We start from the raw sequence: 12,504 nt of genomic DNA on the forward strand, positions 1-12,504 counted from the left end.
CTGACAGTCCAACCTCTTCTCAAATACCTCCCAAGAAGGGAAAACCATCACTTCCTGAGGCAGTCCATTTCATTCTAGAGCTCCTTCTCGCCCAAATTTGTCCCTTTGCAACTTTTCTGGGATGACGTGTCCCTTTCCCATCTTGGTTGAAGCAGTTCTCAGTTCTAGGTGGGAAGGGAAGTGTCCTCTGGCTAACAGACCTCCGAGGAGGTAGAAGAGAAGGTCACGGAAAAACCTTGACTTCAATGAACCTGAAATTTGGTTGGAGAAAAGGCGTGAGGGAGGGAGAAATCATGCTATAGGAGTCATGGAATGAAGGATGCTAGGAATGGCATTTAGGGCAAATTAAAAACTGGCATCTAGTAGGCAAATGGAGACCCAAGCAGTTATTCAGTGAATTCTACCAATGCCGGCAGCTAACTGGATAACTAACCCTCCCCGACTCCTTCTCCCCACCCTCAAGTTTTAGTCTGATCTCTCTGGGGTCAGCAAGCACGCATTGGATTTACTGGCTAGCTCTGCAAACTGTCCCCAGCTATTGGGGATATTGTGTGGCCAGAGTGTCTTGTTTGTTTGGAAGGGTTTTGAAATGAGGAGAGGAGACAGTCAGACGGGGATTAGGATTCCCTGCAAATAGAAAAGGACTTTTTGCCACTGATCCTGAATGTCACCAGAGGGTTCAAGTTCAATATAACCAAGTTAAGTTTCTGGAGTGTGTCGTCACATTGTATTTGTCTATCTGTTGAAAGGTTTCAGCGTTTCCTTCAATGGACCGTACACTCTTCATTCATAAGGATGGATTTCTTTTTGTCTTTGTGTTTTCAGCGCCTAGCATGGTGGTTTGTACATTTGGGGGGAATGGTATGGCCAGAGAAATCAATAAACCAGCATTTCTTAAGTGGCAACAGTGGGTGACGCACTCTACTATTTCTTGGGGATGGGAGGAATCCTACAGTCCCCACACTTAAAGTGCTTGCCTTTTATGGGGGAGATAACACGTATTCATGTAAGTAGATACAAAAGAAATACAAGGTAATAGAAGGAACAGGATTTGAACTGATACAATTTCGAAATTCTCGCTACCACTCTATAATTAGATGTATAAGGTAATATAGGGCGGTATGTGTTCCGATCCGGGTGGAGTGGGGAGGAACAGAAGAGGCTTCACGTGATTGGGGCAGAGGTAAGCCCAAGGGGTTAGCTAGACAGTCCATGCTAAGGCGTAGCAGTGGGAGGTATCACGTGGGAGAAGCAGCAGAAATCCAGCTAGTGTGACTGGATTTCAGTGTGCCTGTGAAGGAGCAGAGTGTCATAAAAAAGAGAAAGGTTGTTGGAGCTGAGTGGAGAAGAACTTTAAATGCCAGAAGAGCTTGCTTTTTAGGGCAGCTAGGTGGTGCAGTGAATAGAGCACCAGGTCTGTAGTCAGGAAGATTCATTTTCCTGAGCTCAAGTCCAGTCTCAGATTCTTGTTAGCTGTGTGATCCTGGGAGAGTCCCTTAACTTTGTTTGCCTCAGTTTTCTCATCTTTAAAATGATCTGGAAAAGGAAATGGCAAACCACTGCAGTATCTTCACCAATAAAAAGCCAAATGGGGGTGTGGGGGGAGGTGCAGCTGGGTAGCTCGGTAGCTCAGTGGGTTGAGAGCCAGGTCTAGAGACAGGAGGTCCTAGGTTTAAATCTGACCTCAGACACTTCCCAGCTGTGTGACCCTGGGCAAGTCACTTGACCCCCATTGCCTAGCCCTTACCACTCTTCTGCCTTGGAGCCAATACACAGTATTGGCTCCAAGACAGATGGTAAGGGTTTATATAAAAATAAATAAATAAATAAATAAGCCACACGGGGTCACCAAGAGTCAGATATGACTGAAAAACAAGGAGACCTTTGGAATTTATACCAAGCAATATGGCCAGGCTTAGACTTTAGTCATATCACTTTGGAAATTAATGTGCAACAGACATTTGAAGGGGGAGAGACTTGAGGCAACCAAACAGATAGGAGACTATTAAAATAATCCAAAGGAGAAGTGTTAAAGACTTGAACTATAGGGGTGACCCTGTGAGTAGAGAAGGATACAAGGAATATTGCAGAGGTAGACTGAACAAAATGTGGACATCAATTAAATATGTGTGGGGTGAGGGAGACAACCCTGAGATCCAGAGAGGCAGTTTTGCCTAATGGACAGAGCACTGGACTTAAATCAGAAAGACCAGGCTACAAATCCCACCTCACTGGCTGTGTGATCTTGGCTAAGTTGTTTAACCTTTTGAAGTCTCAGCTTCCTGAGCTAAAAGGGGGCTATTAATACCTATAGAATTTATTTGACAGGGTTGTTGTGAGGGTCAAATGAAGTGATATATGTAAAGTACTTTGCAAACCTTAAAAGCATCAAAATGGCAGCTGCTCCTATTTTTTCATTGATGAAGGAACTCTCAGTTTGGAAAGCCCCTCTGATGCAAATGAGCAATTCAGATGTAATCTGGGGTCTTAGAGAGCCATCTAGAATGTTTGCCAAATACTTATGAGATTGAATCGCAAGTAGATTTCTTAATTCTGCCATAGAATTGTGGGGACCCATCTCTGTTAGGCTCTGAAGAACCAAGACAGCATAGAGGAAGTGACCTAAATAATTTGGAAGGATGCAAGGCTTTAGCTTTTGAATTATTTGGACAATCAATTCCCTTTTCATGGCCAAGGACACTCCACCTTTGTTGGAAAGCAGTATATTTCCCCATTTTCTGGAAGTGTCTCCCCAGGGCATTGACATGCATTTTAGGAGCCTAATGGATTTGCACTTAATGAAATGACATGTCCCAAATAGCTTCTTTCTAAGATCTAGGAAGCATCCCTTCGTGTTGTCCGAATCCAACCCAAGTGCAATCCTGCCTTGGATTTGTATTACAGAGAGATGGACAAGGCAGTCACCAGCATGCTAACATTTGAAAACTGCCTCCATCTCCCCTATCCCAACACAACCCTGCTCCACACACAAATACTCTCCTCCCCCTTAGTCTAAAGGCAGCTAGAGTGCTAGGCCTGCAGTCAGAAAGACCTGAGTACAAATCCAGCCTCAGATACATTTTAGTGTGACCTTAGGCAAGTCACTGGGCCTTTGTTGTCTTAGTTTCCTCATTCATAAAATGGCAACAGTAATAGTATCTACCTCCCAGGTTTATTGTGAGGATCAAATGAGATAATTTAGCACAGTACCTGGCTTAATAAACTTGGTTCCCATCCCTCCCCAACTTTGACATCCCCATAGCCCCTTTGGGATAAGCTATTGCTAGTTAAGACTAGTGATATGTGTATGTGTACACACCCTTGTGTCTTTACACATACATGTTATATATGGTTATATGTTAGGCTATGTGTATATAACATGTACATATATGTGTATATGTATTATATATGTAACTATATATGGCATTATATATAATTATATATATATATAATTAAATCTATAAAATGCTCTTTCTAGAGTTTTTTACAATGCTGGGGTAGATACATGGCACAATGTCTAGAGTGCTGGGCCTGGAGTCAGGAAGACTCATTTTTCTAAGTTTAAATCTGACCTCAGATACTTACTAGCAGTGTGATCCTGGGCAAGTCACTTAATCCTGATTGCCTCAGTTTCCTCATTTGTAAAATGAGCTGGATAAAGAAATGGCAAACTATCCCAGCATCTTTGCCAAGAAAACCCTAAATGGGGTCACAAAGAGTCAGACACGATTGAAATGACTGAACAACAAAAATACACTACTATTCCTTTCTCATTATTTAATTTATTTTAAGTCAGAAGATGAAACATAAACAAATATCCAAACCAAAAACAAACTATATCCCTCCTGAAAACAGGTAAGCAGAAAAACAATGGAAAAGACCAAGACATGACACAGTGTAGTTTTACAGTTTACTGTTTGTCAAAAGAAAGGAAGATTGTGGGCCTTAACAACCTAATACTGTCATTGTCCATTTTATTTGACATGAAAAAAAAAATACTGCTGTTACATATTATGTAGTAGGACCAGCATATTAAGTTGTTTCTGTTAGATGGTAGGGGTTATGCATTAAGTTGCTTTTAGCTTAGATTATAGAGTTCCGTTGTAGAGATCTATATGCTGGTCTAATCCTCTTGTTTTACAAGAGGGGATACCGAGGTCCAGACAGCTAAGTGACTAAGTGATTCAGTGTTCCATAGCTAGTAAGTGGGAGACACAAGGATTCTGCTTTCCACTGTACTAGACTTCTTCTTGAAGGTAAATGAGTTTTTATCAAATTGGGCAATCGCAATGAGCCTTTATTGAGTGGCTGCTCAGCTCAGAATGCCATGCTTGGTGATAAATGAACCAGATGCAGGATCAGGTTGATGCCTTTGAGGAATGCACAACCAGAAAGTACCTATTAGGAGCAAAGTACTACTAGGGGAAAAGACCCCACCAAAAATCAAATGAACCCTCCCCTGAGGGCCCTTCCGTCCTGCTTAGATTGAATCAAATAGATTAAATGAGTATATAAATATCGATAAAGCAGAGAGGTGCCAGTAAAAATAGTTCCATCAGTTCATTGAATTTTTACAATAACCCACTAAAGTAATTACTTCAAGTGTTTTTATCAAGTGCCATCCCCTACAGGAGGCCTTTCCTGATTGCTCCTGATTCTAGTGCCCATTTCTAAATTAATTTGTATATATATATTTGTATTTGCTTATATGTGTATATGTTGCTTTCTCCCCATTAGGATATCCTTGATGGAAAACTCTTTGAGGATTGGGATGTTTCATTTTTGGTCTTGTATCCCAAACACTCTGCACATCCTAAGTGGTTAATAAATACTTGGTGATTAATTATCTTCATTGTACAGATGAAGAAACTGAGGCTCAGAGTCAAGGTTTAAACCTAGGTCTCTTTTTAAGGGCAGGTAGGTGGTTTTAATGGAGACAGCATCCAGCCCAGAGTCAGAAAGATTCATCTCCCTGAGTTCAAATTCGACCTCAGAAATTGATTAGTTGTGTGACCTGGGGCAAATCATTTAACTGTTTGCCTCAGTTTCCTCATTTGTAAAATGAGCTGGAGAAGGAAATGGCAAACCCCTCCAGTATCTTCACCAAGAAAACCTCAGATGGGGTTATAAAGAGTTGGACACAACTGAGAATGATTGAACAACAACAGCTCTTCCTGATACTTTCTGCTTCATTACAAGCACATAATGATGAAGCCATTATGAACTTAAATGCTCTCAGACAGATTTGTATTTTATATACTATGACATTTAAAACTGTGTCACCTATTATTTATTCAGGCTACCAACAATACATTTGCTGAAAAATGATCAAAATGTCAAGGCTGAATATTAGTGTCACACATGGATTTTCAGACCTCTTGTAATAATTATACAACTTCATCCCAAATTCATAAATAATTTGCAAATTGGTCTAGAATATGTGACAAAGCCCAATGGTGGAAGAAAAAGGCAGCTCCACAGGGGGGACCCCTGGGTAATCCAAAGAAATACAGATGCCTGGCAGAGGGAGATAGTCTAAAAAAAAAAAAACTTGCAAATATTCTGTAACGCCATTACAAATTCTGTGATGCCATCACAAATATTCCTAATGCCATTCAAACACACATATAAATAATATTCACTTTCCATTGTCATTTAACTCTAATACTTCAGGCTTGAATTTTTGTCCTCCAGATCAGAAGGTCACTTGAGAAGGGCATGAGAATGAGTTAAAGATATTGTAGGGGAAGTAATAGTTATAGTTTAAGGAACAAAATGGTTCCTGTAGGAGTCAGGAGACCTAGGTTCAGATCCTAGCCCTGCCATTTTCTTGTTATGACAAGAAACAAACTTACAAGTCACAGTTTCCTCATCCACAAATAGTATAAATAGCAGCAAGAAATTCTCAAAGACGACATAAGATGAAAATAGTCCATGTTGGTTTATGTTTTATTTCTTCGTATCCTAGCTCTTAACCCAGTGCCCACAAATAGTAAATACTTAATAAATCTTATTAATCATTTGATACACTAAAACACCAAAAGAAACACTGAACAATGTGCATATTTTAAATGAACGTGGACAAGACAATAGAACAAATATTTTCATAGCTTAAAAAAAGAACAACATAACATAAAATAATTTTGCTGATACATTAAAAAAAAAAGGAAATAGTCCATGTTGAAGTTGCAGAAAGACTTAGAAATTCAAATGGCCCTCTGACCTCATTGATATGGAAGTTCCCTCCCACAGCGCAGATTGCAATCCATTTGTGCATGCCCATCCAGGATGACCCTAGTCCAAAGGGTACCAGTGTACTCTGACCATCTGTCATTTCTCCCATGTGAGCTATTTCCTCTTTCTGTTATTCACTTCTTTTTTTGTTTTTGTTTTTGAAAATTTTAATTAGTCTATTCAGTTCTTTGTGGCCATCCTTCACTCTTTAAATTCTTTAAAAATCCCTGCTGGTTATATAGATATTGCTATTGTCCTCTGTATGCTGAGTTCTTCAGTTCTTCTGAGGCGGTGGTACTCCAGATCTCAATTTTATACAGCAATGCTGATAAAATGTTCATATTCAAAAGATGGACTTTTGCTGTTGCAGCAAGCATGTGGTCGGTCAGTACAAGTACTTTGCCATTCTCCAAAAGCACTCTTCTCCTTTTCAACTCTGAGTCCAGGTCATTTTCTAGATTCTTGTCTGCCCCAGATAAGCACATATATGTATATATGGTGTATCCCAAAAGTCTTAGTGCAGCTTTAAACTTTAATAACTCCAGAAGTAAAATGCTACAAACTTACAAAAGACATTTGAAAATATGTGTATTTAAAAATATGTGTATTTAAAATGCCTATGCTTCTTAACAGTGTAACCATTGTCTTGTACTAGGCATTTCGATAGTCCATTTTCAGACTTTCCAAAAACTTTAATTGGTTGCCACATCAATTGTTGCTCATCAGTGACTGAAAGGATTGCATTTGTAATCTTGGCCTTATGATCACCCAAGGAATGATGTTTTTAATGCATACAAGATAGTTTTAATGTGAACTCACAAGAAAAGATAAAACAGGTAAGCAAGAGGATCTTCTCTATTCATCCACTTGGTCCAAGAAAAGGTCCTTCAAAGAATTAAATCATTATTCAAAGTTCACAAAACTAATTAAGTATAAAAGAAATTTGAGTAACCTTTAGATGATGATATGATTTTAAAAAATAAACCCATAGCACCTATATTTCTAAAATTAATAAAGCTTAAAATTGGACTGTGGCTTTTGGGACACCCTGTATATACATCTATAGCTATCTATATCTATAACTGTGTCTATTATTGAACAGCCTCTGTAGAATGTCTGTTCAGATGAACACTGAAATCTGGGCCATAGAGAGTCTTCATTGGAGTTTTCCACTGGAACAGGCCAAACTCATTTGTATGATTACAAATCTCTTCAAAGAGGTTCTGGAATGTTTGGGGATTGGATTGTAATTAATACAATGTCATATAGAAACTGGAATATCTGGAGCACTTTCCATTTGGAAGGAATTCTTTTTCTTTAACCTAAACTCTGCTCTAAATCTCCATCATTGCAGCAAATACATCCCTGTTCTATGCTTACCTGTTCTGATCAAAGTCGTTGAATAGTTATTTCTATTGTTTCATCCCCCAAGGAATGTTGAATGATCTGATGATTTGATTTGGAGACACCTTGTTATAAGAAGCTGTAAGGTGATGTTTTGTTCTACCAAGTTCTGTGTATGTGTGTTTTAAAAACAATAAAGAAGATAAAGAAGGGAATCTTATATTCTTAATATCTATCATTCAATTGTGTGATAGAAACATTTTGGGAGGCAGTTATGTGGCTTAGTGCATTGAGAGCACGGAGAGGTCCTTGGTGCAAATTTGACACTTCTGACAAATCACTTTGACAAATTTGACAAATCAGACAGTTTTCCTAGCTGTGTGACCCTGGGGAAGTCATTTACCTCCCTCCCCCAGAATTGCCTAGCCCTTCCCACTCTTCTGCCTTGGAACCAATATACACTATTGATTCTAAGACAGAAGAAAAGAGTTTAAAATAAATAAGGAACATCTTTCTTTAAAACCTGCTTCTTTCCTACTGAAACCTTTAAGGTGTTGAACCCTAACATCCCCAACTCTGAATTCTTACAGAGGATAGACAAATAGCACTAAAGAGAACAAAGATAGAAAAAGCAGCTGGAGAGGATCATGTATGTGTGTGTGTGTGTGTACACATATGACTATATACCCACAAACAAATTCTATGGCTGTGTCTACTTTTATACACACAGATAAAGACACATTCAAGGAGGCAGGGAGGAAAACATGCACACTATAAATGATAAAACTGTGAAGACACTGAAGGACTGATTTAAAAGATATCTAATGGAAGGGAAGGTACCAAGACGAGGAAGTATTCTCATACTTTATTGATTAAAAGAAGTGGGATGAAGAAAGCATGAAGAAAAAATGGTGACTTGTGCAGAAGAAATCAAGACATACAGTTGGTGGAACTTATCTGACCATTCTGTAAAACAATTTGGAATTATGCACTTTTTTTTAAGTGACTAAATATTTATACCCTTTGACCCAGAGAAACCAATTCTAGGCAGATGTCTTCGAATCAAAAATAAAAAGTTCTTCATGTCTATGATTTGGCTTTTTAATATTTCTTAAATCATATACTACCTTCTCTTCATAATGCATGGTAACTTCTATCTTCTATCTCTCTTATCTTTTCTGTTATTTCCAGAGTACCCTGGGTTCCCTTTAATTTCACAGCCATTTAATGATTCTGAGAAGACTGCCTAGTCTATGCTTTCAACATGGGCAGCTGGTTAAATAAAACTTGACCAACTGTTTAAGGGAGGGAGAGAAGGGAAGAGGAGAGCAGCTTCATTTAATAAAATTAAGACTCATCAATTCAGATCCTACCAAATTAGAATTTAAAATATTTCTAAGGATTACTTTTGAGCAAAATGTTCAAAATAGGTTGTATATAAATCAAAATTTGAATGTTTATAAAATATCATACAAGTTAATTTGCCCGTTTTATTTGCGACTTTCCACTAGCTGATATAATATGCATATGACTTGAAAGTAGATTGTTGTAATTTATTTTTTAAAATTCTATACTTCTTTTAAAAAATAAATTCAGAGAAGATTCCCTCTTTCCAGATCTTTTATTTTTAACTAGACCTTATTGAGTTGCCATAGCAGCTCCTGGTCTCATCTCTCTCTCTCTCTCTCTCTCTCTCTCTCTCTCTCTCTCACACACACACACACACACACACAGGGAGGCACACAGCTCTTTAGAGAAACCAATGATCTGGTTAACTCCAGTCTAGTCTAAATTTAGCTCCTTAATCTAATTTCTGCCTAAAACAGGCGGGGCTTTGGCTTCTGATACCAAAGCTATAAATATAGCTCCCCATGCAGACATTTCCCTTTTGAGGGCATTCTCCTTGGGATTGCCATCCTCTGGGATGATCTGTATCCCACTTGGCTTTCACAAATTTGTTTTTGCCTAGTAGATTACTTAAGGTTAATTTGCTAATAGGAGTGTAATGATGCTCGTGCTACCTCACGGGATTGTTATGGGGCTAAAATTTGAAAAACAGTACTGCATTGAATAAATGTATGACTCCTGGTGGTGGCCATTATCATCATCATTGCAGTTGTTGTAGTAACTTCTTTTACAAGAAGACTGTATGAACCTCTCTTAAGTCTAGTGATTTCCCTCTGATAATTATTTCCCATTTATCTCATCGATAGCTTGTTATGGGGCTGCTGGTGATATAAAATGCAAAGCAAGGCCTGGACTCGGAAAGACATCTTCCTGAGTTCAAATCTGACCTCAGATACTTGCTAGCTGTGCGACCCTGGGCAATTCACGTAACCCTGTTTACCTCAGTTTCTGCCTCTGTAAAATGAGCTAAAGAAGAAAATGGTAAACTACTCCAGTATCTTTGCCAAGAAAAACCCCAAATGGAGTCACAAAGAATCAGACATGACTGAAATGACTAAACAATAACAATGGCTGGTTTGTTTACATGTTGTTTCTCCCATGAGATTATAAACATTTTAAGGGAAGGCACAATCTTTTGCCTCTTTTTGTATCCCCAACACTTAATAGTCTTTGGCACATAGTAGGCATTTCATAAAAATTTTTAAACCCTTACATTCTGCCTTAGAATTGATAGCAAGTATTGGTTCCTAGGCAGAAGTAAGGACTAGGCAGTTAGAGTTAAGTGATTTGCCCAGGGTTGCACAGCTAGGAAGTGCCTGAAGTCAAATTTGAACCCAAGACCTCCCATCTCCAGACCTAGATATCTATCTAATGAGCCACCTATCTGTCCCTTTCATAAATGTTTGCTAATTGCTTTTGATCAGTAATTTGTCAGATTTTGATGGAAGAAGAGAAGTAATGTTGTACAGTGGAAAGATGTGGGTTCCTAATCAACTATAAGCCCTTTGAGGGCAGATATTAATTTGTTTGAACCTTGTATTCCCAGTCCAGTCCTTGTACTTAGTTCACATTTGATAAATATTTATAGAAATGGAGTTAGTATATGTGTGACTTTGGGCAAATCATTTAACCACCTTGGACTTCAGTGTTCTCATCTGTAAAATGATCATAAAATAGTTACTGTTCCTCATAGGTTTATTGTGATGATAAAATGAAATAACATATATTAAAGTATAAAATAAAATATGTTACAATTGTTAATTACTGCATTAATTATCATTAATTCCCTTTCCAAAATATTCCAAGCACAGTGCTTCACATATAGTTGTTGCTATCACTGATTATCCTTTCTTTTTCAAAGAGGACCCAGGATATCATTGGGTGTGGCTGCTGTGCATGCAATAGATTCTTGGAGCCACAAGCAATTCAATCTTGGTTATACATGTATTACTACACAAAACACATTTCTATGTTATCCATTTTGGAAGTGAATAATCTTAAAAAGCCAAAACCCCAAAGCATATACTCAAATAAAAAAGTGATAAATCTTACGTTTTCATCTGCATTTCTACTCTAATAGTTCTTTCTCTGGAGGTGGATAGCACTCTTTTTTATAAGTCTCTCAGAATTGTCCTGGATCATTGTATTGTTGTTAGTAGCAAAGTCTATCACATTTGATTGTTCTAAATATTGTTGTTACTGTATACAATGTTTTATTGGTTCTGCTTATTTCACTCTGCATCAATTCCTGAAGGAATTCTGAAATCCTCCTGTTCATCATTCCTTATGGCCCAATAGTATTCCATCACCATCATAGACCACAATGTGTTCAGCCATTCCCCAAATGAGGGACTTCACCTCAGTTTCTAATTTGTTACCACCACAAAGAACAGCTATAAATATTTTTTCTACAAACAGGTCCTTTCCCATTTAAAAAAAAAAAACCTCTGTGGAATACAGACCTAGTAGTGGTATTGCTAGATCAAAAGGTATGCATTCTTTTGTAGTCCTTTGGGCATATCCAAATTGCCATCCAGAATGGTTGGATCAATTCCCAACTCTACCAGCAATACATTAATATCTCAATTTTTGCCACATCCCCTCCAACATTTATTACTTTTCTATAATATTGGCCAACCCGATAGATGTGAGATAGTACCCCAGAGTTGTTTTAATTTGCATTTCTCTAATCAAGAGGGATTTAGAACATTTTCCATATAATTATTGATCACATATTGCTGTTCTTTTAAAGAATGCAGTGGTACAAGAATATTCATAGCTGCACTCTTTGTGGTGGCCAAAAATTGGAAAATGAGGGGATGCCCTTCAATTGGGGAATGGCTGAACAAATTGTGGTATATGTTGGTGATGGAATACTATTGTGCTAAAAGGAATAATAAAGTGGAAGAATTCCATGGAGACTGGATCAACCTCCAGGAAGTGATGAAGAGCAAAAGGAGCAGAACCAGGAAAACATTGTACACAGAGACTGATGCACTGTGGTACAATCGAACGTAATGGACTTCTCCATTAGGGTCAATGCAATATCCCAGAACAACTTGCAGGGATCTAAAAAACACTATCCACAAGCAGAGGATAAACTGTGGGAGTAAAAACATCGATGAAAAGCAACTGCTTGACTACAGGGGCTGAGGGGAAATGACTGAGGAGAGACTCTAAATGAACACTCTAGTGCAAATACCAACAACATGGAAATGGGTTCGAATCAAGAACACATGTGAAACCCAGTGGAATCACGTGTCGGCTATGGGTGGGGGGGGGGAGAAAATGATCTTTGTCTCTAATGAATAATGCTTGGAAATGATCAAATAAAAAATTATTAAAAAAAAAAGAGTGCAGTGTAAGGAGAAGGGAACTTGAATGGTTCAGGTGTAGACTTTGGGACTTGCTATCTGCCTGACCTCTTTGGATCTATTTCCTCATCTCCAAGTGGAGAGGACTGGACTAGATGACCTCTAAGGTCCCTTTCAGATTTAGAGCCAGGCTCCCTAAACAAAA

At 38.3% G+C, this 12,504-nt stretch overlaps 1 protein-coding gene and 1 long non-coding RNA gene across 17 annotated transcripts in view; one reads left to right on the forward strand and one right to left on the reverse strand.

Moving 5' to 3' along the window:
- The window catches only part of LOC100617812 (myomegalin), a 312,633-nt gene that overhangs the window by 107,591 nt on the left and 192,538 nt on the right, over positions 1-12,504 (forward strand). The window lies entirely within an intron of this gene.
- The window catches only part of LOC130457518 (uncharacterized), a 46,495-nt gene that overhangs the window by 5,441 nt on the left and 28,550 nt on the right, over positions 1-12,504 (reverse strand). Inside the window, exon 1 of the long non-coding RNA XR_008916785.1 lies at positions 1-12,504. This exon is cut by the window's right edge and continues 28,550 nt beyond it. This is a non-coding gene — a long non-coding RNA (uncharacterized LOC130457518).

The sequence above is a fragment of the Monodelphis domestica genome, chromosome 2 (genome assembly GCF_027887165.1).
Source record: "Monodelphis domestica isolate mMonDom1 chromosome 2, mMonDom1.pri, whole genome shotgun sequence".
Taxonomy (NCBI): domain Eukaryota; kingdom Metazoa; phylum Chordata; class Mammalia; order Didelphimorphia; family Didelphidae; genus Monodelphis; species Monodelphis domestica.